Source organism: Hoplias malabaricus, chromosome 17 (genome assembly GCF_029633855.1).
Source record: "Hoplias malabaricus isolate fHopMal1 chromosome 17, fHopMal1.hap1, whole genome shotgun sequence".
NCBI lineage: Eukaryota > Metazoa > Chordata > Actinopteri > Characiformes > Erythrinidae > Hoplias > Hoplias malabaricus.
The window spans coordinates 4,264,710-4,270,746 of record NC_089816.1 but is presented as its reverse complement, the minus strand read 5'-3'; positions in this window follow the sequence as shown (position 1 = coordinate 4,270,746).

The following is a 6,037-nucleotide window of genomic DNA, read 5'->3' as shown; positions in this document are numbered from 1 at the left end:
CTCTCTGCCTCTCTCTCTCTCTCTCTCTCTAGTTATCTTTCCCATCATCCTTTCTGTTTTTGTTTACATTTCTTTACCTCTCTCACTCATTTTCCTTTACCACTCTGTGTTCCCCCTCTCTCTCTTTATTTCGTTTATTTCATTCCATTCCCTTTACCTCATAATCTTTTATTAGAGAGAGAGAGAGAATAATAATAATCAATAAACAATAGTAATAATTTCTTAATACTGCTTTGTCAATTTTTTTCTCAGGACACAACTTGCCATTTTCCATAAACATTTTGCAGGAAGCTAATGTGCCAAAGCACTTTCTGGCAGCTTACACAGTAAAATAAATAAGCATCCATTATAATAACACCCCATAATGTTTGTGAGAACAACATCACCCTGGAAAACAGGCCGATGTCATAAAACACTCATCACAAATTGGTGGTTCAATGACTGCCAGAAGGCGTCTGTTTCCCCTTGTGCGCAGAGAGGCTTGAAATTTAGGTTAATAAATATCATGTGTGAGATATCCACTGGATAAAAGCACACAGCTCGAATCTTATATGAACATAGAATTCTCTGAATGACAGCTGGCAGGCATTCTCATCCAGACATTCATACAACCGCAGTTATATTCATGACTAGTGTGCTCCTTACTGACAAAGGGGCAGCTTATTCATTCATTCATTCATTCATTCATTATCTGTAACTCTTATCCAATTCAGGGTTGCGGTGGGTCCAGAGCCTACCTGGAATCAATGGGCGCAAGGTGGGGAATACACCCTGGAGGGGGCGCCAGTCCTTCACAGGGCAACACAGACACACACACACATTCACTCACACACTCACACCTACGGACACTTTTTGAGTCGCCAATCCACCTATCAAAATGTGTTTTTGGACTGTGGGAGGAAACCCACGCGGACACGGGGAGAACACACCAACTCCTCACAGACAGTCACTGGAGCTGTGTGACTGCGACACTACCTGCTGCACCACCGTGCCGCCCAGGGGCAGCTTAATCTATGGATATTAATGCCAGTGTAGTCAGTAGTATTGGAGCATCTTATTAGGGCTGGGCAGAGGTTGACACAACTGACCTGCCCAAGCTCGAGGATGAGGCTACATTCATTCTGTAAAAATATGAAAGTCAAGGTGCATGACCCTGTACTAAAATATTTATTTGTTTATGGGTATGATTTCATATGGAAAGAAGCTTCTCTGTAGCATGGTTGTCCTGATCCTCATTTGGCTAAAACTCCAGCCTTAGGGAATGTGCTGGAACAGGTGGTGTCTGGGGTGTGAGGGAATTAGTGGATATTTTCTCTACACACTTCCTACTTCTGGAAGCATCCAGATCCGTCAGTGTGGGCAGCTTAATTCCAATGTTCTCCTTTGCAGACCTGAAGATGCGCTACAATCTGTGTGAGTCCTACTTGGTGGCTGAGCTGCTCCCATGATGGGTGTGGAGATGAGAGAGTATAGAACTGCATCATCAGATCCTGGGGCAGGTTGAACATCCTCACCTGACACAGTAAGTGCATCCTCTGCTGGGCACTCTTGAATATTGAAATGATGTGTCCCTCCTGAAGCCCCTGGTCACTGTTGTACACAGGAACATGCAGGACTTCATAGCTGACACAGTTCTGTCAAGGATCAGCTCAGGTTTGGTGTTGGCTAATCGAGAGGACCACCTGATTAAGAAACAAGAGAAAAAAAAACAATTGTGCTCCAAGAATGCTATGGGCTGGGCTGTACTTGGCAACCTCAGTGCATACCTGAAGCAAAGAGATTCCAGGAAATTGTGTGCTCCATATGATACACAAATCACTCAAACAATTAAAATCACTCCCAAGTGAAGTGGGAAATGGGATATGTTACACTACAAGTGGACAAACTCACGTGCCCAGCCTTTTTAAAACTGCTTTGACCACAACATTATGATCATCACAATTGGGCCCTTGTTAAAGTCATTCAGATCCTTAACTTATCAATTTTCCAGCGTATCAACTTCAAGAACAGACAACTGTTTACTTGCTGCCTAACATATCCCACCCCTTGAAATATGCCATTTTACCAATACACACATTATTTTCTGTGCATGTTACATATCAGGAGCAACTAACATGTGGGAGGAAACCGGAGCACCCTCAGAAGAACACTCAGAAGAACCAGAACACTCCTCACAGACAGTCACCCGGAGGAAACCCACACAGACACAGGGAGAACACACCACACTCCTCATAGACAGTCACCCGGAGGAAACCCACGCAGACACAGGGAGAACACACCACACTCCTCACAGACAGTCACCCGGAGGAAACCCACGCAGACACAGGGAGAACACACCACACTCCTCACAGACAGTCCCCCGGAGAAAACCCACAGACACTGGGAGAACACACCACACTCCTCACAGACAGTCACCCGGAGGAAACCCACGCAGACACAGGGAGAACACACCACACTCCTCACAGACAGTCACCCGGAGGAAACCCATGCAGACACAGGGAGAACATACCACACTCCTCACAGACAGTCACCCGGAGGAAACCCACGCAGACACAGGGAGAACACACCACACTCCTCACAGACAGTCACCCGGAGGAAACCCACGCAGACACAGGGAGAACACACCACACTCCTCACAGACAGTCACCCGGAGGAAACCCATGCAGACACAGGGAGAACACACCACACTCCTCACAGACAGTCACCCGGAGGAAACATACGCAGACACAGGGAGAACACACCACACTCCTCACAGACAGTCACCCGGAGCGGGACTCGAACCCACAACCTCCAGGTCCCTGGAGTTGTGTGACTGCGACATTAACCCATTATCATTATCATTACCACCATGACAGTGTCACTGCTGTGCTGAGAATATTCTCCACCTGTTCTAGTACCTGTTGGGCCAGAGGTCCTTACCAATGAAGAACTGGATAACTTGGCTAAATATGTAGAGAAACAGATGGACTACAGGCTGTAACTTTAGAACTACAAAATGCATCTACAGGGTCATTGGAACTGATAAACTGGAGAGGACAAATAGTGTGCAAACAAGGAGATCATTTTAAAGTTATTGCTGATATATATATATATATATATATATATATATATATATATATATATATATATATATATATATATATCAAAGTAAATTACAGAAAGTGTGTGAGCATTCATTACTGAAAAAAATACTGTATATTTATATGTGATTTTTGCAATGCTTTGAAAATAAAAATAGAATTTTACTTCAATAAAGTAAACATTACCAAATAAGGCTTCGTTCCTATGTGAAACTAGAAACTGGCCACTGTTAATTCCTCCCAGTGACTGTAGAAATCTGTTTTCTGCCTCCTCCCGTATGCAAAATTTGTTTTAGAGCGCCACACAGTGGACAAATGCCAGATCAAAAACTCCAATATTGGTTAGAGGACTAGAAATGTGGGAATGCTAAACAAATGTCTGCCCCCTGAACAGGTCTTAAATTAGAAACACTTTAAAAGCATTTATCCGTGTGAATCACCGTCTGCACATCAGAGTTTAAAGTGGGGAATGCGTTTAATACTCTGCTCATCCCCAGTGGACATCTGTTTCTATATTTGTTCATATTTTGGCAAGGTTTACAGAGACAAACACTACACCATGATGGATACAATTGAGGCTGAATCCCAACTTGCGCCCTTCTCAATTGTTAGCTAGGTCTAAGACACGAAAAAACTGCCTTTTTCAGCCCAATATAGAGTCATTATAATGTTCAAGCCTCTGAATCTAACAGTTATTGAATCAAGTCAGTGTATAATGTATGGTTTCGTGACCCATTGTGGACATTGTGGCACTGTGGAGGGAGTAGGAAGGGCTTTGGGACGCAGTCCGTGAAACTATGCGGAGCCACTTAGGCTAATGCTAAGCAGTGACGGTTAGGCTAATCTCTGGCTGGTTACTCTTTGTTGTTTCATTAAAAACCATGTCTCCAGTGTGTGTGAGTGGCTGCGAGTGTTTGAGTGTGTGAGGGGTGTATTTAGGCTCTACGTGCGGTTCATAAAAAAAAGACGCGGGAAAAAAAGACCGGATTTTCCATGACGACATTCCTATTCAGGTTCAAAGGGGGGAAAAAACCCAGGCGGCTTCTCAAGCGAACAGAGCTCAACGTGACTAGGATACAAATATTTAAGTCGATGACAAGCACCGAAATTTATTATAACCCTCGCAAAAACGGGGGACAAAAACTACACCGGCTCCAACATTCAAACCTGGAGGGGCTGTTCACACATATCCCTTTTAAGTTTCTAACTAGACTGCTGCTTTTTGCATATATGTTCGTGTTGTTTATGTGTTTGTGTCTGTTTTGAGAACGCATTGTTATTGTTTTCATTGTGATTTTGTTGTATTGTGATTGCACAGTGTTTGTGTTATGATTGTGTTGGGTTTTGTCTTGTGTTGTGATGGTGGTTTTAGTGTGTGTTTAAATAGTTTTCTTTGTATTTGTGTTTTGATTCCACCCCCTGAGGGCTGTTCCACATGTCCAACACAAATCCTTAGCTGACCCTACCGAACCTACTGAACCTATGAATTGACATTCAGATCTTCTGAATTAATTGAGAAATTCTGCTTTGCAATATGAATCAACGAAAAATGAATCACCTTGGTTGCTTAAGTTGGCAATAAGTTTTGGCTCCTGCAGAAGACTGGATGTTTGCGCTATATATATGTGGGATGTTCAACAGGACTCAGACATTGATAGGAGGAGGTACCGAGCAGTGACTGTCTAGTTTGATGTGTGGAAAATGGGTCACAAAGCAGATGTTAATGATTGTCAAAACGGGGTGATTGCATTAGGGCATGCCCAAAGCCACAGCGGGAAGGAAGTAACTAAATTTGCAGCGTAAGGTCATACAGTCGACCAGCAGTGGCAAACATTACAGGAAATTCTCATCAGATTTCAGACCAAAAGGTGAAACTGATGGACAGGGGCCGCTGACATGTTTCACGGCTTGTAAAAGAAAATCTTTCATGGAAATAATCGCTTCTAAAAGAATAATGCAGGTAATTTTTGGAATGACCAATTTCTGAAGGAACAGTCTGCACGGAATTGCATACCAAGAACATGTGGAGCAGAGTGGCACGCAACAGGCCTTTGCACACATCTGCTCACAAAGTTGCCTGCTAACAGTGGGCGATGAGATAAACAAATTGAATGGTTCATGACTGGAAACGTGTTAACTGGTCAGATAAATCTCAGAGAGCCTCTACCTGTATCCTAGACCTCAGGTGCACAGTGTGGTTCAAACTGAAGGAGGCTGTTCTGGGGTGGTTTCCCAGTAAACATTTAGCCGTTGATTCAACGTTGAAATAACGTAATGACTGCCGTCTAATCAACGTTCTCTTAAGGTTGAAAATGAAAGTTGAAAAGACGTCCAAACACAGACATTGAAAAGACGACTATTAGACGTATTTTGGACGTCCACTGACGTTATTAATTGGTCCCGAAATAAATTACTTGTATAAAACGCATTTTTGACGTCCACTGACGTTATTGATTGGTCACTATTTGATAACTAACTTATTAGGATGGATTTTGGACGTCCATTGACGTTTAAAATATGTCCTTGACAGACAGACTACTTTTAGACCTATTTTGAACGTCCAGGGACGTTCCTTGTTTACTGGGTTAATTACACTGAACTGGGTCTTTTGGTTAAGTTGACAGTAACTTTGAACTTCAATGCCTTTTGCTCATAATTTGACAGAGTAACATAACATTCCCTGTACCAAAATACTCACAGGGCTGCAAATGTGACTCGACACTGGACACAGCTGGACTGGCCAAATGTGTATGCCCTTGTACGTCTCTGGGGCTACCTGCACGCCAAGGAAGGTGACCATGAATTCTGTTTGAATTGTGCAATCCTTTGATGCAAGAGTGGTTGAACACGGCTGTCAACTACATCCAAAAACCTGTCCAGTCCACGTCAAGTTGAATTGCAGTTGTTATTCGTGCTCGTGGAGGTATTAAACACTGTATTACATTTGTCAGTTATAC